Source organism: Oreochromis niloticus, linkage group LG5 (assembly GCF_001858045.2).
Source record: "Oreochromis niloticus isolate F11D_XX linkage group LG5, O_niloticus_UMD_NMBU, whole genome shotgun sequence".
NCBI lineage: Eukaryota > Metazoa > Chordata > Actinopteri > Cichliformes > Cichlidae > Oreochromis > Oreochromis niloticus.
Window position 1 is genome coordinate 18663346 of NC_031970.2, and position 23429 is coordinate 18686774.

The 23429-nt window shown below is 39.0% G+C and overlaps 1 protein-coding gene and 1 long non-coding RNA gene across 5 annotated transcripts in view; one reads left to right on the plus strand and one right to left on the minus strand.

Moving 5' to 3' along the window:
* kcnab2a (potassium voltage-gated channel subfamily A regulatory beta subunit 2a) overlaps positions 1 to 23429 on the plus strand; it is an 84835-nt gene that overhangs the window by 3268 nt on the left and 58138 nt on the right. For 2 of the 4 annotated variants that reach the window (XM_005459006.4, XM_025907245.1), the window contains exon 1: positions 3731 to 4053. The exons of 1 other annotated variant lie outside the window; for it this stretch is intronic. The gene's annotated coding sequence lies outside the window, so the exon portion shown is untranslated. Of the gene's footprint in view, positions 1 to 3730; positions 4054 to 4646; positions 4670 to 23429 lie in introns of those variants that run through there. One more of the 4 variants, XM_025907244.1, reaches the window with a different exon arrangement.
* On the minus strand, positions 1589 to 4891 carry LOC106098932 (uncharacterized). The gene is made up of 2 exons (XR_001225250.3): positions 4610 to 4891; positions 1589 to 2262 (listed from the first exon to the last, which is right to left on the minus strand). It is a non-coding gene; the product is annotated as an uncharacterized LOC106098932 (long non-coding RNA).

The following is a 23429-nucleotide window of genomic DNA, read 5'->3' on the forward strand; positions in this document are numbered from 1 at the left end:
GATGAGAGCGATAAACCAGGCAGTTTATTCCCCTTTACCAGCAAGAAGACAAGGTAACTGATCCCAGTTGCAGAGGACTGAATGTTTTTTAAACAGCAATCAAAATCCTGATTTAAATTAGGTTAATCTCTATTCAGGGTCATCTACTTATGTGCCTCTGCATCACTTTCAGCTGTGGTGCTATTTTTTAAAATTTCGTCTTGGAAGCCCCACTCAGAACCATTTGTACTTGAACGCCTGCATTTTCTCCACAAATATTAAAGTTGTGTAGCTGCAGTTCATTAAATTCTGTTTCAGACTCTACTTTTGGAGAGGTCCATTTTTTTGCTGCTTGGTGTCCAGCACCTTCAGGTTAGGGGCTCAGTGAGGAGCTTTTTTTATAAAAAGAAATATTTTTGTTTATTTGCTCTTTAATTGTCACAGGGGGTGACACCTTACTAGTAAAACAATAACCACTATCTTGAAATTGAAAAAAAAGTTTCACAGTAAAATAAAAATAACAAACTTATTTAGACGGCACTAGAACACCTCTGATTGGAGTATCCATCCTTCAGTGTCCAAGATGGTCGAAGAAGCAAAATGGTATTGAGCTCCACCACTACAAAAACTTTTCAGTCAGCCAGGCACAGCATGAAAGTTGCTACTATGATATCACCTACTGGTTTCTCAAGTCCCATTTTGAAGCTGAGCATTTCTGTTGTCACTACCTTGATCTTTTGAAAGATAATCTGATAAGAGTAGGGTGTAGTTTGAGTTTCTCTCTGTGAAACTTCACACTGATGGGTTAAAGACTTGTCAGTCATATGTTGTTGGTCAGTGACCGTAACCCACATAATCCTCTTTTCTGAAACTGTTGGCCAGTATTTACAAAATGGACGTAATGTTTTATAAACTGTGAACCAATTTCCCATTGACAGCTGTAGACCAGAAGCTGTATTTTGCAACCAATTTTTGACATCTGGTTGCTTTTAAAAAGAATGCAGGTTTAAGCTTTACATATTGGCCTTACTTACACACAGGAGCTACGGGTGTCTTTTATACTGTCTATGGAGCTAGCCAGTAGAAATAAAACATTAGTGAAGAAGGGCTAGTCCCCAGTAACGGAACTTTCAAAATAAAGACAACGTGGTTGTCAACTGCAGATGGATGTTTAAAAAAAAAAAGAAAGCAGTTGCCAGGTGTTTTTGGATAGATCCCTGAAGTAAACTCTATATATGGTAGTAGTTAATTGACACCCCACCAGACTTTAAAGTCATTTCAACATGTAAATACACTCGGCGTGGTTCAGCTAGAAATGCTAGCAAAAATAGAGGCAAATTATCATTATTTTAAGATAAGATTCATTATTAGCTTGTTTGTCTGACCCCATGCTAAATGTGTGAATAACAACAATTGAACTACAGGCTTCTCTTAAAACGGCTCTTGTCCCAGGTGTTAAATTTCCTAGTATCTGAAATGGACTGTGCTTTATTCACCTTACAGAGTTATTCATTAAAAGAATACCACAATGCCCTTTTAAATTTGCCAGTTAAATGGTTGTTTTTCCATACACCAAGAAACTGTGACACATTCCAGCAGAAAAACAAGATAGAGATTAATGATGCAGTTTATTTTTGTGAAATGAAAATTTGTTGTGCTGTTTTCATTTTTTTTTTTTTCTTCTGTTGTAGCTGAACTATGTGAGTTAACATTTCTTAAACTGCCCAGCTGGTAGTAAGGAGGGCACCTGGCATGATCACAAGAGCATCACCCTTTCCTTATGCAGCTGTCTGGCAAAGCTGCAGAGTTTCTCACAGAGACTTCATGCCGACAGCATTAGGCATATACCCAGCAAAAAGCCAGCCCCTGCAGCACTGAGTATGAACATGAATCTGTATGTACATAATTTTCTACGGTCATGATTAGAGGTGCCTTTGTTGTCTGTGAAACTGTGTAGAATGGTGGTTCAAGGTCATGTGTGTCTCCTCTGTGCTGCCTCCCTTTTTGCAAAATGTTTAATCTAACATGATTTTGATCAATTTCCCAAAGGGTAATTAATGCTTGAGGGATATTATTATTTGAGAGTTACTGAGAGCAGATGAAAATTTATTTAGCTGGCAGATATCCCACCATGCTTGGTGTCATGATTGGAGAGGAGCGAGCCATGAAGCCGTGGTCTGGCTGGAAGCAGAAGCTGGAGATGCCGTGACTAGGCCTGGGCTCAGCGAGAAAGGCCAGGAACAGTGGTGCGCAACAGTGAAGCTGTAGCTGTCCCCTCAGGCTCTGGAGAACACAAACACATACACAGGGCAGAAAATCTATTAACACATATCTAAGGAAGCTGGTCTGAACATCACACTGGTGCCAAACACAAACTAAAGAAGTAGAACACATATAAGAATATGGAATCATTTTAGCAATCACGTGTCCTTGGAATTCAGGTGACACAAACTAAGGTATAGAGTATAAATGTAATTGTAAGTCTTATTATGCACGACATTGTGCAGTTGTAATTTCTTTTTGAACTGTCCACTCTACTATACCTATATTTATTTCTTGTCTTTATTGTTTCTTGTCTAAGCACTAAATCATCTATGTGCTGATACCATACCACTGTATATTTCCCTGTCCTAGGAGTCACAAACACATGATGGGACTTGGGATGTGTTCAACTCAAATGCCGTCATCTCTTAGCCCAACTACCTGCTTAGCCACCTGTTCACTTAACCAGTGCCCAGTGCAAACCCTACAGAAAAAAACCTGAACAATCAGGACTCCACGTATCCTGATTACCCTAGACATTATAATAAATATACACTATTAGCAGCTTAGTCTGCTAACATCTTCCTTTAACCTCACTTCCTGACCCCCACCTACTGTGTCTGGCTCCAGAACTCACTCTTTCTCTCTCTCTTTTTTAGTCAGGTAGATGGCCTCATAATGTTGTTTAAACATCAATAACATTAAGTTAAACTTCCATCCCTGCTTTTTGAAAGCAGTGGTTTTATAGCATTGATTTTATAGCATTGATTTTTGCTAGCATTACTTGCAAATACTATCAGTAAGGTGGGGTCAGTTTCTCAGAAACTGCACTTGTGTACATTACCTTTTAAAATTCTCACTGTGATAAAGGAGCATAGAATAAGGAGCTTGATGCATGCTAAAGTGCACTGGATTTGATTAACAGCAGTATGTGTTATAACACATTGTTGATTCTTAAATGGAAGTGGTGCTCAGAAGTTACCAGTCTGCTCATAAGGGTTAGAGTGCACAGCTGTGAATAAATGGTTTCAAAGCATGCATATTGGGTGGGTGATTGATCCTTGGTTCCAAGGTATAGGCATCTTTACATTCTGTTACTGTAAGACATGATTTACAAGTGGTTTTCTCATAGAACTAGTCAGCTAGTCTTAGCAGTGTTTGTTGTGTGGTTAACTGGAGTTGAGCAGTTCTTACAATTGGAAACCATAGGTCCCTTAGTGCAAGACACTACTGTCTTGTCACCGAATTTAAAATGAACACAAATTTGATTTCTGCTTTCTCTGACCCGCCCATCTTGCATCATTTACAGCTCACTGTTTCACTGAATGCACGCTTAGTCAAATGCTGACAGTGCAAAGGGATTTAGAGTGTGTGTGTGTGTGTGTGTGTGTGTGTGTGTGTGTGTGTGTGTGTGTGTGTGTGTGTGTGGAGGGAGGGAGGGAGGGGCATTTCCTTTAATGCATCTGCTCTGCTCAGTGACTCCAAGCTCTCACATTTATTCTGTCACTTCTCTGTCTCTTTCTTTTTTCTTTAGTCTCTCTTCTCTGTCCCTGTTCTGTCTGTCCTTTGTCACTTTTTTCTGTCTCATGTTCTCATGTCAGACATACGTGCTCATATCACTCAGGCGCATAATCGTGGTCACACAGGATCTCACATTCACCAGTCTTCTATCATTCCTCCTCCCTCTCCTCTCTCAGCTTTTCTGCTCAGTCTCTTGGATTTTTTTGGCTGCTGCTCCTCCATCATTGCTACTGTGCTCTGCATTTACTCCCTGGTTCTGCTCACTGCGTCAGGAATCAGCAACAGACTGAGGTGGGTGTTTTAAGAGCATCGTCGCTAGGTCTGAGGCTATACATCTCTGGTATCTCTCTCTCCCTCTCTCTCTCTTCCTTTCCTCTCACTTTGTTCTGGCAGTGAGAGTCGGGATGATTGCGCTTGTCTGTTCCTACAGGGGAGCAAGTGCTATACTATCTGTATGCAGCAGCATTTAACACTGACACACAATATGCTAGCGAGGTAGCGTATCTACCTTTCCAGATCTTTGTCTGTTTCTGCTTTGTCAATATGGTTGATAATGCTGCTGCTGCATTGAAAACCGTCTTTGCATACCTTATTATACTGGCATGCATCCCCCCCCCCGGACTCTGTCTCGCGTCTGTTTCTACTCCATTACTTTCCTTTGTCTGAATGTCATGCTTTATGCATGCTCTATCCTTTTGAATTTCAGCCAAATACTTGGCCGTGTTCTAAGATTTATATAGAACTACCTTAAAATAGTCAGCGTGAAGGACATGGGTGCAGGCTTGCACTAAAACACACATACACACATGCGCATTCACAAAGGAGGTTCAATTCCTCTTCACCTTACCTGCCCTGCTGCTGCTGCTGTTCCATCTGTTGCCGTCGCCACAGCGAGCAACACCCTGAAGTGAGGCTTTAACTGTTCTTGCAGTGTTGTGATGTGCGTTGCTGAGAGGTTGTGACAGTCATCTGTGCCTGGCCGAATGTGTTACCATGTTATTTAAATGTGTGTTTGTGCGTGGGTGTTCATGCTGTGGCTGATTGTTGTGGGCCAGCATCTCTGCATGCCCGTGTGTGTGAGTTTGCGCTCACATACAGTATGTGTGCTTGCCTGGCTGTGGGCTCCGGTCCAACAAGAAAGCACAGGAGAGGCAGGCTGCAGGGTTTCAGTTTGGTGCAGTAAGCTGTTGAATGCTCTGTAACAAGCAGAAAACGGCAGATTCTTGTGGTGTGTACTTTCACTCGGCAGGTACAGCTGTATTGCAGGAAAACGTTTTTTGTTTTTTTTAACTGAAATATCTGCAGTGCATATGACTGCAATGTGTCTTTGAATTGGCTCTGACAGAGGCAACAAACAGTACCACTAACAATTCTTCAGACAACATCCTTTCAAATAAAACCTGTGTGACATCCAGTGATAAAAGAGTGGACTGATTAATCCGTGTTTTGCAGAATTTCTTTGATTAGATGTCATTCGTAATAGTTGTTAATGTTCGAATAAAAAGGTATCACTGCTTCTCTTATAGTGTTCTGCTGCACCTGCAACCTGCTGATTTCAAAGGCAGATGTTTGGAGTTGTTCTATAAAGAAACAAATTAAAACAGAACAGCATAGATCAATAAACTCCCTTGAGGTTTAAATGTTTTTTAGGCAAACACCTTTCCCTATTATCTACATTAAGTTGTAACTACGTGCCTGTGCAGATTATAGCATCAGAGGTGTTCAGAGAGATTCAGATGTGTAAGATCTTCAGTCACGGGCTTAAGGGCTGACAGTGGTCATTGGCAGAACTCTGACATTTCACTCAGCCTTATCACCAGTGTAGGTCCTGACTCTACAGTTTTCACATCTTGGTCTGCTGGACGCTCCAGTTGGAGTGTTTTGTAAACTGAGCTCAGTAATCATTGTGCAGTTAAGATTTAGCGGCCTGTCTAGCGTCATTAACCCTGTTTTGGAACTCCTGTGGGGTGTCACACTCATGCAGACACAGGAGCTTGGGAAATTTATCATATGTCTTTTTTTTCTTTTTTTTTCTTACCAGGTGTTTTCCTCCTGCCTAGCTCCCATATTTTTTTTAATCCAATTGTGTAGGAAAAGATGTCTCTATTATGTGAACCTTGCTGAGGACTGAACTAGGGATATAAATAATAAAACATTTTCTCAGCTAATAGAACAGCTTTGGGTGTTTCACGTGACTCTGCTGTTTTTGTCATAGTCCTGTTGATGGCGTGATGCGGTGGATTTTGTTTGAAACTGGGTGATATTGATGATATCACACACAAATACTGATTGAGCATTTTATCAAGTGTGTATGTCATTTTGTTTGTTTGTTTGTTTTTTGGTGTGCTTATCTTCAACAACCACTATGGGGCGAAAAAAAAAAAAAAAAAGATTTTGGTACACTCACAATCATATCTAAGAATTTAAAAAAAATAAAATAAAATAAAGTCAGTAATCCCTGCTTGGTGATGAACATTTAATGGAGGCAATTGGAGGCAAAATCTAGTTTTCAGAGACAATAATCAATATCTTCACTGTTTTCCCCTTAAAGATGGCATTTGATGAGCTCCCTGTACTCTTAATGATGAGTTTTGACACCTAAGTATATGTCAATAAAGTTGTGACTTGATGGCCATTAGAATAGTTTCTGTTTTTTTCTGAGGGTAGAGCTTAAAGGGTTATGCCTAACAGGCTTTCAAGGGGTTAATGTGGAAAAATTGTGTATGGAGACAACCCAGTCTCCAATCTCCTTTGCTGCAATAAATAAAACAGTACAAAAAAAATAAATATTAATACATATTAACACAACATAGTATATGTTGTTTTAAAATGGACAAAATATGGAAACCAGGCCAGCATACCAACATTATACTACGTAATGGTATTGATGATAAGGTAGCTTGGGCTCTGGTTAATTGAGGAATTTGTCCTAGATTGATCTGCAGAAGTTAACATAGACCATACAGCATCAGCTCTCCTTTCTGCATTCACTACATTCTTTAGCCACTCAGAGGTATTCTCATCATATGTAACTCCAAATGCTATCACGACTCAACACTGCGACATCATTTAGCAACTGTGCTTGAGTTCACATGAAGGCAGTCTACAAAACTGGCATATTTAAAAATCCCCTTAAAAAACCCACTGATGATAGAACCTTAATGACTGTTGTATATGTGCCTAGCTTAATATAGATTAATTTTTATGGTAGTTTAATTCTAACGGAGACTGATTTGCATGTCACTGAGTAAAATAAGTATTGGATCACCTACAGTTTTAAGATATGTTGGCTATGATTTGTTTAAATAAAGCATTTCTACCACAGCTAAACTGGGGAGGTCTTAAAACTCAAGTGCTAGGCCATTTACTGTTGACCACTTTGCCTACAGCATTAACTGCCTTGTCTATACAAGCCCTGCTCATGGCATCTCAGATAAGACTGATGTGGCTTAGTTCCAGTTGTAGCAGATCACACTAATGCAATTACTGAAGATGATGTAGTCATTGGCTTGTTGGTTTTCAGTTCTTGTAAATGTAACACTTCAGTCTTGCAGTGGAAGTACTTGCCTTTCAAGAAGCAATTTTCCTGGCATTGTGATACATGATCAAATTGCTGTTGATTTGGTTTAGTTTTTTCCCCTCCAGTTTGTCCCAAGATATTTTTAATGGATAGTGACATTAAATCTTGATCCATTAGTGGCCAGTCCTCTTTACTATAGTATGTCCTTGCTCTGTGGCATGCATTGTGTGTCCTTGAAACTTAATAAATCACTATAATGGGAGAAAATTACCCTAGAAACATTTTCCACACAGTGCTCAATAGTGTGTCGACTGGCTAATAAAGAGCTTAATTTAGAGCCACAAGTGTGATTAAAATGGGTATTTGTTGTGAAAGTGCTGCTGCTTAGTGTTGTCAGCATAAGGACAAAAATGGTTTCACAAAAGGAAGTTGGTCACCTGATGGGTTTCCAATTGATAACCTGAGTTTGACTGGGCACTAATTTAATCGTTATTCATCATTTATTTAGTCGCAGTCTGGTAATGGGGTTCACTCTTGTTATGTTTTACTTGTTTTTATTTTTTAAAACCTTTTTTCAAAGCTGTTATTGTTGCTGCTATACTTTGCTATTTTTCTGCATGATGGAAGTGAATTTGACAAAGAGCTGTGCAACTTTTGTTGATGATTGAGTGACAGTTATTTATTTCTATATTCAACATTTACACTCAGTGTAAGATGGTCATTGTTTAGTTTAACATTTTGAAGCATGTGGTTTCTATTCTTAGTCTCATAAACTAAATTTGTCTTCTGAGACCATCTTACTCCACTGCTCTTCACCCACAAGGAAAGTTAAGTAATTTGTGTGACGTTGACATTGTTTATGCTTTTATTGGACACATGTGGAATTGCTTTGTTTGACTACATCAGACCAAAACCTGCAGTGTATTGCAGTCGCTATCATTCATTTCATCAGTTGTGATCAATTTAGCCACTTGTTAACACTCTAAAAATAGTACAAGCCCACTGGATGAACTCAGTAAGTGAAGCTTATTTCCTGTGTAGCTTTTATTTCATAAAAAAGCATCTTCTGGTTTTGAATGAGGTCTACCTCTGCAACGAAGCAAGAAAATCTTTGAAGTGCAAGCTAGAAAGAGCGATCTACTGCCGGCATGTTGATTTCACAGCACAGACCAAAAGACATCTGCACACATTTGTACACGTACAATCTACTTGTGGGTCATGCGTTTCAGTTTCTCTTCTTGATGTTTCTCTGTTGATTCGTGATCTTAGGTCAAGTGCACGCACCGTGAATTATGCTGCCTTGTTTCTTTTTGCAGAAGTTTAGGTAATGTTCATTAGAGATGATTTGTGAGTGTAGATGCATTTGACAAAAACTTGACCGCATTATTCATGATGCTTTGCAACATTGTGTAGACAGTACATGTGAATTATAAAAACACCACTGCAGGTGTGAAGAATGACTTGGCACTGACTGTTGTGGTTGACGTGTGTGGTGACTTATGAGGCACTCTGCTGTTTGTGATAGTTGAGTTATTGAGGTCATGTCTATATTCGCTGCAAATGTGAAAGATTGATTTGAAAATCTCAAACTGAAGTCTGGTATATATTTATTTATTTTGTCCTGATTTTGCTGCATTCATAGACGTCTAGCTTTGTAACACGTGACAGTCTTTCAGACATTAGTGGAAGTGTTAAGTGAGCATTTGCCTTCAGTGGTGTCCTTTGTCTTTAATTTTTCAGTATGAATCCCCCTCACAGGCCTTCTGCTCTAGGGCCTTCCGGTACCTGTGAATTGGTTCAGCTGACTGAAAAAAAGACAGTGACCTATCTTCATCAGTAAGCATTAAAAAAATGTAAATGATTCAGAAAAATGAGCTTAGAGGAATATTAGGTGTGTTAATGATGCTCACACATGACAATGGGTTGGTATAGTAATAAAACAAATGATTCACATGAATAAATTAATTCTCAACCCTCAGTTGCAAGCTTGTTGGTTTTGGTGTTTCTGCACTTTACTAAAAGACAAACGGGGAGGGATGATAAATTGATGAAAATCCAGGCCTGATAAACTGCATTGTTGCTTATTTGTTACTACTTATTAAATGATCTATTGGACGGTAGCCTGCAGGACATCAAGTGGAGCTGATTATACTTTTGGAAAGTCCTTTCAACTTTGACACTTATTCAGTGACTCATGATATGAGTAGTCTGAAAGAGGGGCAGAGTTTATTTCCGAGTGACTAGTGAGCTGCTAGTTAAGGAAACTCTGTCTTTACATGCTAAGAATGCTGCCTGCCTTTCTAAATAACTGACTTTTGAACCCCTACCAGTGCTTTCAACAAACAAGCTTTAAATGGCTGGGTTTTCATAGGATTACTTTTTTATTATCACTGTTTTTAATTTGGTTTACTGGTTAACAAACCTACTTGGTCTTGCTTTAAAAGTTTAGGTGCTACTAAACACCTGGCTTTGGCACATCCCATCCTTATTTTCTTCTTTGCTTTAGAGATTTACTATGTGCTGGAGGGCCATTTTAGCTCAGTGAGGCTGCAGAGAACAATGGCTACTGTCAACAGCAGCAGGATGAGCGACTCAGCAGTGAACAGCTGATTTTATGGTTGAGTTTTGTTGTCACAATGTAAGTAAAGATGAGCTTTATTGTCTTTGTAAGCACAACCATACAACAAAATCGGAGCCATCTGAACTTGGTGTTTAAAGACAAACATTAACAGTCATGCCAATTAAATAAAAGAATAATAAATGTATTTTCTATAAATAACTAGGTAATAATCCTAATGATTGCAGCTTTAGCAAATTGCTGTGCAAATAAAATACTGGTAAAGGAGAAATTTGGGGCACACGCGCGTTACTCCCTGCCACAGAAACAACCTAGATCTGTGGTAAACACTGCCCATGCTATGGGGTTAGTCAGCAGTTGCCATTCCAACAACCCCACTGCAGGGTTAAATTTGCAAGCATAATTATCCCTTATACCTCTGATTTTACCATCTTGCTTTCGTCTGCAGTAAAATCATCGATATACCAGTAAGCTCCATTCACATTTAAACATACCCATTTGTTTTACTTTGCATTTGCAAAATGCAACTTGCTCTTCTGTTTTTGCTGCTTACTGAGGTTTGCATCATGTGGTGAATTCTCTGAGCTTGTGATCAAAAAAGCTTTTTGATGGATAGGCAGGAAACATCCTGAAGAGCATTCGTGACCGTGCTGTTCAGTCATAAACTCATTATAAATCCTACGTCTTATGAATTCTACTTAAAAATTTGGACAGCATAAAAAGAATTGTTTACTTTAAATATCTGAAGAAGCATTAGAATTATTAATATTATTTGCTGACAAGTACTGCAAACAGCATGGCAGGACAGATACCACTTTCACTGGGCTGTAGCTTCGTATCAGTCACTGGGTCAGCTGCAGAAGCCATAGCTACACCCTGGATTTTTAGGTCAGGGTGCTTTCAAACTGAAATTTTCCTGAATTTGGTAATATGGTGACATTTGTGCTAACACAGATCTGCTGAGCATTAGTTTCACAGTGACCACAAATGTTTTACTTCCTTTTTGTTATACTTGATGTTTATATAGTTACTGTAGTAATATTTTATTTGAAAATCAAGGGTAAATTCACTTTGGCCTCTTGTTTGACTGTAGCATGTTAGCATTGCTAAAGCTTTAATGTTGTCACATTGACATAGCAGTCAGCTTCATCCCAGATTTGCTACTTGGGACATGTGGGTACCTGACCTGTAAAATGTCATTTAGCAATTGGTATAAAAACAGCATATTGGAGAGGATGATTTCTTTTTAGAAGTAAAGATGGACATAAGTCCACTAATCTGCAGAAAACAAATTGAGAAATATAATTTTGAACTTGTTCCACAATGTAAAATTGAAAGAAAGATTATGAGATAATCTACAGTATATCATATAATCAAGTAATTTTGAAAATTTGGAGAAATCCCTGTATGCAAGAGTCAAGGCCAAAAATGAAAAGTGAATGCCCATGAGCTTCAGATGCTCAGACAGCACTTGTTTAAAAGCAGTTATTATTCTGTCATGGAAATCACTGCAGAGATCAGTGCCTGTAAACACAGTTTACACAAACAGAAGTTAAAGCTCTGTGATAGAAGGAAGAAGCCATATGTGAGCATGATCCAGAAATACAGCTAAAGTTCATTTAAAGCATGAAAATGTTCTGTAGTCAGCCACATCCTCCAGGTTAAAGAGGAGAAGGACCATCCGGCTTGTTATCACCACTCAGTTGAAAAGCCTGCATGTCCTAATGGTATGGGTGCATTAGTGCCTATGAAATCAGCAGCTTGCACATTTGGAAATGCACCATGAATGCTGAAAGGTATATACAAGTTTTAGAGCAGCATATGCTCCCATCAAGATATCTTTTTCAGGGAAGACCTTGGATATTTCAGCAAGAAAATGTTACTGCCTTCTTTGGAGAAGAGTCTGGTTGCTGTCCTTCTAGAAAGTTGTGCTGTTTTCAACAGCTGAAAATATTTGGCACATCATATTGAGCAGCTAGAATCCGATATCTGACAAGAATGGGAAGCATTTTTTCCTCGAGGTCCAGAAGCTGGTCTCCTTGGTTTCCAGATGTTTACAGACTGCTGTTAAAAGAAGAGATAATGCTACACAGCTATAAACATGGCCTTATCCCTTCTTTCAGATGTGTTGCCAACTAATTAAAATTTTTGGATGGTTTGAATTTCTTGTTTTAAACTTTTGATAGGTTTTCTATGTTATGTTGTGAATTTAAAAAGTGTTTATGTGATTCATTCTGTTAATGCATTCTGTTATTATTTATATTTTACAGTTAATGTTTTTGAGAATTTGATCTGTCTCAGTGGAATACAGCCAGTATCCATTTAATGCTGTCTTACATTTGCCACTTTTAGCAGCCAGAATAATGTGTTCATTGCCAAATTCTTTCTTTGTCATCAACAAGCCACAGCACCACCAGGAAACGGTTGGACAGGTGGAAATTTTTAACACTCCAACCTTGGGTGAAGATTTTGGCTGTCAACATACAGGAACAGGACCCACATGATATTCAGCTGTTGACCTCCAATCTAGTTGTGTTGTATGGTATCTGACATGGAGTGTGATGTGAAATTTCTTTCTTTATTGGCCACCTTGCCAAGAAGCTCTTAAGATTCTTGGTAAGATTTTGTGGATGCGAAATTTGTACAGACAGTTTTTATCTCTTCACTTAGAGTAGTTAGAAATTTAAATATTCACATCCAATTAAGAAAAGCACAACTGTGAATATTTCTTTGACCCCTATATTCCTGCTAGATTTTAGGAATGTTTTCACAAACTACTAGTGTTTGGGCATTTTGTCACACCTTTGATTTAGTACGTTCTCTAGACAGTGATGTCAGATGTTATATTTTAGGGGGGAAAAAGGATGTATTTATTTTCATTGAACTCTCAAGAAGTTAAGCATACTTCATCTATTCAGTCACGCATAAACTGCATAAAACAAGGTACATTTTACATAGGAAATGTTTCAGATGTACAAGAAAGGTATGTTTGCAATGAGTAGTGAGGACAACATTGTAGGAGGCAGAGAGACAGTTTGCTAGAGAGCAAGGGTGACAAAAGCATGAGACTGGATTTCTGTTCCTTGTCATCTCTTTCTGCATAACCTCATCTAAAAGCCATCAAACTACTACCAGGGAAAAACTTGTAGTGTCATGCCAATACAAACCATTATCAGAAATAATGGCTTAATGTCTAACACAAGCCATGTCTGCAAATTGCTTTTCAAATCTGTTAAATAGTGCAATAACTGAGTCAGTGATGGGAAACAAAGTAAAATGGAGGTTCAGTAAGTTTTCCCGTTGTTATTATTATTCACAGCAGGAAAAGGTGGCCATCAAATGCCTGTCAGGCCACATAGACTCGCGTGGAACAGATGTAATAAATAGCAGTGGGTGTACTGATATTAGTCAAATCCCTTAATGAAACCAGTCACACTTGGGATTCCTGCAAACATTTAACAACGGAGAATAATAACAGCTGACCCCAGGCAGACGCGCACAATCATTGTTACAGCAATGCTGTTTGCAGCTTTTCACATCTTCTTGGTAGCTGTTAGCCTCACGTTTTGCCAAGGTTAATGTAAAAGTACAGATGGCACGTTGAGTCACCGTAACACCTGGACACATTGCACTGACACACACGATCAAAACAAGCGCTGTTACAATAATACACACAGAAGCCCTCTCTTCTTAGAGCGAAGCTGCTGCTGCCTCGGGGACTCTGTTAGTAAACAAACATTTGAACTTCTACGATTATTGTCTCTGACACAGACTATGGGCAGGCCAACGGCATTTATATGGACCTGAATAAACAGCATGACGTTAACCCTTTATGCCTGAGGAAACCTGGCAAGTCTTATGGTTGACCGGGCAAACACTAAGGATTTGTGTAGGTAGTCTGATGTAATGTGAGTGTGTTTGTATTTATACAGAAAGAACAAGAAAAACATGGATAATTGGTAACCGCTGTTCTTCCATCTTCCTATAGAAATGTTTGTTTCAACGCAGTAAGATGAATCCATACACTACTATATAGTCATTATGTGGGTACTTGCTTGTAGCCATTAAGGTTGTCCTATTTTTTTTTTTTTTTTTTTTTTCCAGTGGAAGGCACCATGTATTTTATGTGCTTGCTGCACTGCTTCTCATTTGTTGGTACTTGAGTCGGTGTGAAAGCAATTTTCTGCTTTAATAAGAGAAAAACAAATCAGCAGCTAGCTGCTTTAGTTGCATGATTTTTGTGTTTGCAGCATGTCTATTCGGTTTTTCTGCATTTTGACTAACTTTGTTAAGCAATTAGTTTCAGTGCCCTATGGAGTACAAATGCTAGAGTCACAAAGTGAGTGATGCTTCCACTCTGAAGCCACTGTAAGGAGCAGTATGCTGTTATAAAATAGCAGCTGCCTAAGTGTCCTAAGGTGGTGTGTGTGCAGAAAGTGACCCTGCCAAGTCATCCATGATTGTGTCAGATCTGTACACGTGTATGTGATCACAGGGATGGAAGCCTGTGCACTTCATGCTTATATGCGGGAAGAGTGTATCGTTGCATCTGATTCTAGGGTTACAGTGATGGCTGAGGGAGGATGTAATGCTGCAAACTGTCACTGTCTCCCAGCTGATAACCTCTGAAACCTCCCTCAGCTGGCATTTAAAGTCTGTTTGAATCACACATATTATGTCAGACAGGCAGATTGTCTGTGTTGCACAGATCTTCTGGGCTTTACTGCTATGTCAAAGACACAAAATGGAACCCAGCTGGACTTTAATAGTGCTAATTGTCCAGATCTGCTAACTTTTTTTTTTCCATCTTTTTCCTGATATCATGCAAATCTCATTTTAGTTTAATCACTGTGCTACAATCACACTCATTAGGCTTTTCTGTTTTGTTTTTTTCTTTAAAGCAAAGTATCAAAAATCTTGGCTTTTGGGGGCATCTGAGCTCCCGCAAGATTTAATGTGCCTCAAATCAATTTTTAGTTTTGTGATGTAGGGAAAACATTCTTTCATGCCATGCTAAAAGATCACTTTTTAAAAGTGTGCATTTGGCACTCGTTCTTTTCAGTTGGTATATATACATTTAATAGTTTTATTATTTTAAAAATAAAATAGCCCAGTGTTTGAGATCACAGTAATTATTATAGTTATGTATTTTCTAATAAGGTTTTATTTTTATTTTGTCTTCAGTGTAGTATCCAGAGTGGGTTTGCTTATTTCCCGGTAGTGTTTATCCCTGTGGTGTCATCCCTGGCTGTTGTCTTCACCCAGCCAGGCAGGCATGGACACCCAAGTTTGTGAATGTGATAACTCAAGAATGAGGCAACATAGGAGTCAATAGATGCCACAGGTGTATCTACTAAAAATCTCAGATGAGATCGAATCTTAGTGACAACCTCAAGGTCAAGAACAAAGATCTCAAGTTTCTGCAATAACTCAAGAAGGAAGCCATCTAGGATTTTCTAATTGATACCAAAGGTCTCTGACAAGTTACAATCCCAGTCACCTTGATCTCAAGGTCACAGGTCAAGTTTTCTGAAAATAAGGTGATAGGATTTTGAAACTGATACAACAAGTGTGTATATCAGGAGGGTTTTAATTATTATACCATTGAGGGTAAAAAAACAACACAGCCACTGTCAGTCATCGTTCCTCCTCCTGCTGCTGTGGATTCACCACCCTCGGGTATGTTTTCACTAAACACAGACAGAGAGAGGGAGAGAGACCTGTAGCTACATTGAGAAGAATCTGACAAATTTAAAGATGGATATAAACAGCTCTAACAGTTCAAATTAGCCTAACCCATTTACCTGTTTATGTCAAACATGAACAAGATATGAACATTTTGCTCTGATGGACACACATTGTTTTATATACTCTTTTTTTTTTTTTTTTTTTTTTTAAATCTTGTGTCCTCCCATGCCAAAGTAGTAGTAAGGGAAACACTGTGCGCTCTCTTCCTTTGTTTAGAAATACATAAAACTAAACAGGAAATACTGACATTACAGTTTACTGCATGGAATGCGACAATTCGAATACGGGTGTAACGGTGCATTTCTGTCCTAATTTGTTCAGCAGTGTTCAATACAATATAACACTCTTGGGTCAGTATGCCCTCTGACCCCAAAAGTTGCTGACTGAATAATGTAAGCACGTGGAGTGGAAATTCTGTATCTTGTATGATATCTCACTGCCCATTTGGTCTTTTTTTTGGTTGATTTCAGGACAAAGATGAAAATAATCACAGAAATGTGTTTACACAGATATTATTAACACATTTACATGTACATATTAGCCGCCTAGCTTAATCAGTTCTGATGATTAAGGATCCTGGAATGTCCTAATACGTTTTTTTGCTCACTGCCGACTTTGTGGCTTTAAATATACTGTCTTCCCCTGCTGGTAATGCAGTTTCTGTATACAAAATGCAAAGTGTGAAATGGACATGCTGGGCCGGCATGTCTTTTATACGCCTTGTCGTGATACTGGGTTGGTACGAGGCAGTTGACTGACCACCATGCGCAGTTCACACTGAAGTGTTTCCACTGTAGTATCAAAAACATCAAACCACAATGACAAAACTGTTCTAACTTCTAAATTAAAGGTTGTTAATTTGTTTGAACACAGAGCTCATCAGTGTACAGGGAAGAGACAGGAAACCATGCTTGCGACAGTGCATGTACTTGGTCACATTACATGTACAGTAGGATCTGTGTGTGTGTGTCTGAGTGTACTGGTCATCCTTGTCAGTTTTACCACACTGAGTGGGCAAAGTAGCATGGTCTGTGTGAATGAGGAGTGTTGGTGAGTGGGCGGTCATACTGTACGTGTAACTTGCCAGTTTGTCTCAATGCCTCAGGACGATACTGTGATGCACAGTGGACAGAACAGGTGATTTTTGGAATGAAAATAAAACATATTACCAGTATATGATACATTAAAATGAAAGCCTTAAAGTAAAATATATCAGTATCTGCATATGTAAAAGCATCTGTTTTATTTTCAGCAACAAATCATCAGTCTTTTACTGGAAAAATATGCGCATAAATTTAAATCATTTAACCAAAATGGTGTGAAATACGGGAAAAGATGTGACTGCCGTGACCTTTGCAGGCACAGTGACAAACAGTGTTGTGTTACCAGCTCTTCATTCCAGCTTGTGTGTAATGTTGGACCTTTGTTCTGGGAAGTGAGTAACGCTTTTTCATGAGTGTGTGAGAAGTAATGTTAATAGCTCATAGCTGCAGCCACTGTCAAGTGCTTACCAATGGAGGCGATTGAGTTCTAAAATAAACAAGTATGTGCCTAGATGGATGCAAATTTTAAGAATAAGAGTTGTGATTTGGTGTGATGATGATGATGTCTTTCTGCCTCTACCTCCTCTCTGAGACAAGGTGGTGTGGACATGAGGAGGGCTAGAACACCTGTGACCCATGTTTCCATCCATGGGGTCTGTGTGGAGACAGTGAATGACTACATATACTTTGGTGCTCACGTTGATAAAAAATTGGACATACTAAAAACACAGAAGCCCTCTGCAAATAGGCCTATCATCCTTTCTATTTTCTGAAGCTGCTAAAGTCCTTCAAAATATGCCAATGTCTGTGCCATCCTCTATGCTTCAATGTCCTGGAACAGGAGTTTCGTGGTCGCCAATAGACTCGCAGACTGGCATGGAAAGCAAATATGCTACCGCTGCTGCATCACAAATCTAGCTTAAGTCGTCACACCTGGAAATGGGTTTCCCAGACGTTTCAACCCCCAGTGTATTTCAGAGGTTTCACACTGTGGCTCCAATGACAGTAATGACCCACATGTTTTATCACACCTTGGCTCACATGACGGAAAACATTTTCACGAACCTAATACGGACCAGTTAACTTCTTTTTAATCACTTCAGATGAGAGTTTATAGACTGAAGAATGAATATTTACCTAAATGTCATCTCTAAATGCAGAGACATGTCAAAAAACTTTATTTTAAGAGTATTATATTGTGTTTTTGAATGCACAAGATATTTTCATATACTCAGTGTATTTTTTTTAATGTTTGTCTGTTTCTTTTTACTGATTCTTGACAGTTTCCCAATCAGACTTTAAACATATTTGTTACACTCACAGTTTTATTGTATTAAACTCAAAAGCCAACAGAAAACCATATTATAAACTTATTTTGTTTCAAACTTTAAAACTTAACACATGCATGCTGTCAGTGCTCTGTACTTGACAATAGCGAACAGAAGCTAGGCTGTATCACAGTTAAGGGGGAGGCGTGTGGAGGCTCTGCTTCCTGTGCAATGCTCAACCATAACCAGCACAACCTAACACCATGACAGGACTTGACATGAAATGTGTGAAAAATGTATTTAGAGTCGTTTGAAATGTTAAAGTTAATGCAAGATAATATCACAGAACCGTGACCTTCCTCTTACACTTTTTCACTTCTTCTGTGACCATGCACTGCTTAGAGTGATGTAGGGAAGAAAAAGAAAGGCATCTTGTTCCACTAAAGTAGCAGTAACATACTGAACATTTATTGGACAATGGCAGGATGGTGTGCTACCAGTTCAAAATTCGCAGAAATTGGGAGATTAAACACAGCAATGACCCTAAGCATAGAAGAACTACTCCAGTATATCTCCCAACCATAAACTCTGAATAAAAAAATGAATGCAGCCTCCAGATATGAACAGTTAAAATAACTCAAAGTTCTTTTAATGACACATCTGGTTGTGGAAAGGAATAGAAGTCTATGAGAAAATCTTTTCTTTTTCTATAACCTCCATATAACAATTTCCTCATTAGTCTCATTTGCCAGTTTCCGGTCTTGTTTGTGACATGGTCACAATACTGGTCAGTTAAGTTGAGACTTCATAACCAGACTTCACAAATCGATACGTGAAGTCATGGTGGCTACATATATCTTTGTATACAGTCTATGCTACCAACAAAGAAGAGTCTCCATTTGGAGTAGCCCAGTCAGGACCTTAGGCTAGGGTTTCATTTCAGGTTCGTAGTGGCATTGAACATAGGTGCTTCACTTTTACTATATTCAGTTGAACTGGCTGTCTCAGTCTCGAGAGCAGCATGTGATCTATGAAATAAATCATAATAATAAATATTTGTTTTTGTTTTGCTTTGTTTTGTTTTTTTAAACCACGTTATGAAGGAATTGTGTGTTCTGGTAATATATTTTGGGGAAACCTTGGGTAACTGTGCTTGACAGTAGTCACGTTAGTGTAAATCATTACCACGGGAGTCAAATATCTGAGTGGGAAGAGTGATCCATAGCGTTGATGTTTTACAGCAAAGAGTCTCCTTGGAGCGGTCTTTTCTCCGTTGCTCCTCAGCTTTCCCTACAATCTCTACTCAACTGCAGTTTTCGCTTCCTCCTCTCTAATTCCTTATTGTCAGGCAGCGTTTTTCCCTATTCTCTCCTGTTCCCCAGAAGAGAGGTAGGGGGTGTGTGTGTGTGTGTGTGTGTGTGTGTGTGTGGCTTTCTAATCACTGCAGGCCTGCTTCTCCTGGGGCCATTCAGTCTGTTCATAGAGCCGGCAGCCACTTGCTGCATTTGCGCCAGATTTCATTTGGAACTCTGGACCACGCTCACTTTGTTTTCCCTGTCAGTTAGAAAAAGCATCCGTCAGAGTGGTGTGGAAGCTCCCAGAGGGAGACAATTTATTCCTCTGTGGCTGGAAAATACAAAACTAGAGGTATCAGGGGCTTTTATATGTGATGACTAGGGACGAACCTGTATATTGTGTTGGTGTAGATGCTGTTCGCTATGAGAACTTTTTTTTTCTCTCTATAGTTAAGCTAGAAGAAGATTGGTTGGACACTAGGGAAGACATTGAGAAAATGCATAAAAGATTGCCTGAATTATTTAGCAGTTTATTTCAGTTACCATCATAATTGTATAAATGGAAAATTAATAAGCCGAAGATTGATATTGACCAGCTACTCAGTTATCTGCGAAGGCACCAAGCAGATAACTTATATACAACCATTGTTACTATGTCTGCGTTTATACCATAGATGATGTTACCTTGTAACTTCTGAAGATTTCTGATTAGTCGTCTCTCTGGGTTTATATTTGAGGGAATACTGTTGGAGTAAGCCAGTGAATGTCTCTTTTTAGTTTCTAAGACAGAGCTGTGGCTTCAGGCTCTATCTATCATTTATCCATACACCCTAAGACCTGCTCTCTGTTTGGACAGAGCCGATGCAGTGTTTATTAATAGAAATGTTAAGGTGGCTTTCTTTGGCTCCATCAGCAAAAAGCAAGGCCGTTAGGAGTGCCATTGAGTGTGTGCACAGAATATTGTAGTAGTGTGCCTGTGCAGGTATATTCTGTTAAGTTGCATGTATTGTGAAGACTTAATCTTCTGGTGTCATTATGTTATACTTTTAACTGCTGCGTGGTCTTTCCAAATAGCTGCCCAGGTTTAGTATTGATCACCTCCTCCCATTCTGTCCCTCTACCCAGCTATGTTTTTGTGACGACTTAATGTTTTCTGCTCACCTATGCAGAACTAAATATTGAACTGTTCTGTACAGCCTGCCTGTGCCCATGTGTCATTACGCGTGCAGTGATGCAGAAGCACTGATACCGTCTTAGTACTTGAGCAAGGATACAAACCCCCCCCCCCAAACAGGGCAGGCTGTCAGGTTGTACATAGTGAATAGATGTTAAGATCATATTGGAGTCACTTGTCTTCAAAGGCAAGTCAGAAGCATTTGAACCTTCCAGAAAAGCAAGGACACAAGTCATTTCAATGTGTTTGTGCTTTGAAAAGGGTGTGGGTTAGCAGTTTTCCAGCCTGTAGTTCTCCTGCTTGGTCAGGTCTCTTTGGACATTTACGCATCAAATACCAAGTGTTGTGATGTAAAGCAAAGCTGGCACAAAATAGAGGTATTTCCTCACATCACACTGAGCTCTCCAGGCCTGAATTTGATTTGATTTATTTGTCTTTGGTTTCTAGAGGGAGAGCCGGGATGGACTGAGAACAATAAAAATCTAGTTTCATATTTCTACTGCAGTGTTCTTCACTGTGCTCCTGGTTCACTGCAGCATGTTCTCTCCCTGCAGTGCTAACAAATGCTTCATTACAGGTTCACAGGCCCAAGTTAGCTGCGCAGTCCCTTCGCCAACTAGCCTCGCAGTATTGCACTCATTCTTCTCATACTCACAGATGGTCTGTAAACCTGACTTGTGTTTGTAGTGAATAGTATCTCTGTGGGAGCTTATGTAGCACTATGCTTTAATATTGGGGATAGACTACAAGTCAGCACAAAGGAACGGAAATGTTGAGCTGGGACATACAAAGTGCTGATTCATCTTCATGCTGTAAGTGATAAAAGCAGCCTGGCACTATATGTCTCATGCTGTACAATAGCAGATAGTGGCAGGTATATAATTGACTTCATAGAGATAATCCACAGCTAATTTATGTTCAGTTACAGCAATGAAAGCATGATGATCAATCTTATTTTTGCTTTTTGTTGTTTTATAGTTACCTGAGTTTGAGCAAAGCGTTTGCGTTGGCTAATGCCAGAGACATAAAATCTTGTACCTACAAGTTACATAGTATATAAACTACATATAATAATACTAGTGACCAGTGAAAAACAGTAATTGACTTTTGCTGGAAATAAAAACCGAACACCATATATAGTATCAAAAATGAGGTTTGATAGAATTCAAGTCTTAAAGATTATAACTTGAGTGTATAACGCCCTATATTAGACATTTGCCTCTGAACTGTAATCTATTTAGGCCCAGTCACAGCAGCTGATGATGAGCATGGCTTAAAATTTGACCATAATATGTGGGAAATGTCTGCGTTGACAACAGCTGCAGCTGTCCTAGAATTTAATGACTCCTGACAGCAGGGCTCTCAGTTGCTCTTTTAACTTCTTTTAACTGGGGGGAGGAGGATTTGTATCAGAAGTTTGCTGTATAAATAGGCTATTTATGCAAATTGCCTTAGCTATTTTTTCCCCCCTCCCAGTTGGCAGGCAGTGACCTGCACTGTTTCTGTAATCAAGGGCCCTCCACAGCTTAACAGAGAGGAAGCCATTTATTAAATCATAAACTGTCTTTGTGATGATGAGAGTAAAGATGATGCCCTAGCATGGATTCACATCTTTAATATGGGTTTGACTTTCATCCTTTGATGAATGTCGTTGAAGAAGAGGAAATTCCATCTGAATCCTCTTTGTAGCCTGCCGGAGAACAAGGTTAGGTTAGTTTTTCTCTCTCTCTGCCTGACTGATCTCCCATGTAGGATATCCCCGGCAGTTCTCGTCTGTTAGCCTGTCTCCCTCTTCCGCAGCCATCTGCTCGGTTCTGTGTATGTGTGTGTGTTTTTTGCAGCTGTCAACATACTAGACAGGACTATACTGTGCTTTCCAGGCCAGCAATGCCTGCCTGCTTGCCTTGCTCACGTAAGCCCCGTCTCAAGAGGGAATTCACTTAGGCTGGGTGTAGGTGGATTTATGGATGGAAAGCATGAAGAGCTGCCTTTTGTGACTCAATTTTGCATTTTGTTTGGAAAAGACCGCTGTATGAGGCCAGCTTAAGAGAGGCTATGTAGATAGATGTCTGTCACAAGAGGCACCATCTCTCATTTCAGTCTCAAGTCTCTAACCACAACCTCTCTCCATATTTTAGCATTAGCAGATTTTTGTAACCAGTGCTAAAATAAATATTTACCAGTTAAAAAACATTTAACTCTTAATTATTCTAAGCAGAAGAGGATGGATGATTGGACTACTTCATTTCTGTGGAAGTCATTTTGTTGGCCTCTTTTACATCATGTTTGGGCTGAACATAACATAGAAGCTTTACGTCAAGTCTGAGCACTTTTACAAGCAATAATAAAATTATTATCAAATCTATCAATCCGTCAGTTTTCTGCAAAACATAGATTGTGGCGGTAGTTCTGGTTCTACCCAGGGTGGTAGGAGGAACTCAAACGAGTCAAAATAAAATAATTTTTAAACTGCATTGTTGTGTTATCTTAGTAACACATCAATAAATACACATAAAAATGTATAATTTCTTTATATTTTGTGTGTCTGAAAGCAGAAAAATATTGGCTAATATCATCAAATATTGGTATCAGTGATAAAAATCCTGGTTTGGTCAGCCAGTATTTGAAACTAGCTGTGGGACTCACTGAGCAACTCAGAGTAAGATACTATGATGATACTTTGCAACAGCAGTGGTATCACGAGACAGTTATTGTGTGATAGTCAGTACAGGCCCAACAATTATTGTACTACATCACAGTATTTGTTTAAAAAATAAATCAAAAAAGGCAAAAAGTACTAATTATGTATTTATTTGCTGCAGTGTCTGTGTTTGTGTGCGTTACCATTATCTTTCAGCTCTAATATATGAATTCAGTTAATTACCTCTGTGATTAGCTTCCCATGCTGTTTGCTATTTGCCACTGAGAGTTTCTTCTTCACCATGGGTTGCTTAATTTAATTTGATCACCATCAGGGGTTATGAAATATTTCTTCATAATTTTTTTTTTGTTTTGTCAAAATAACAAGGAAATGTGCCTCG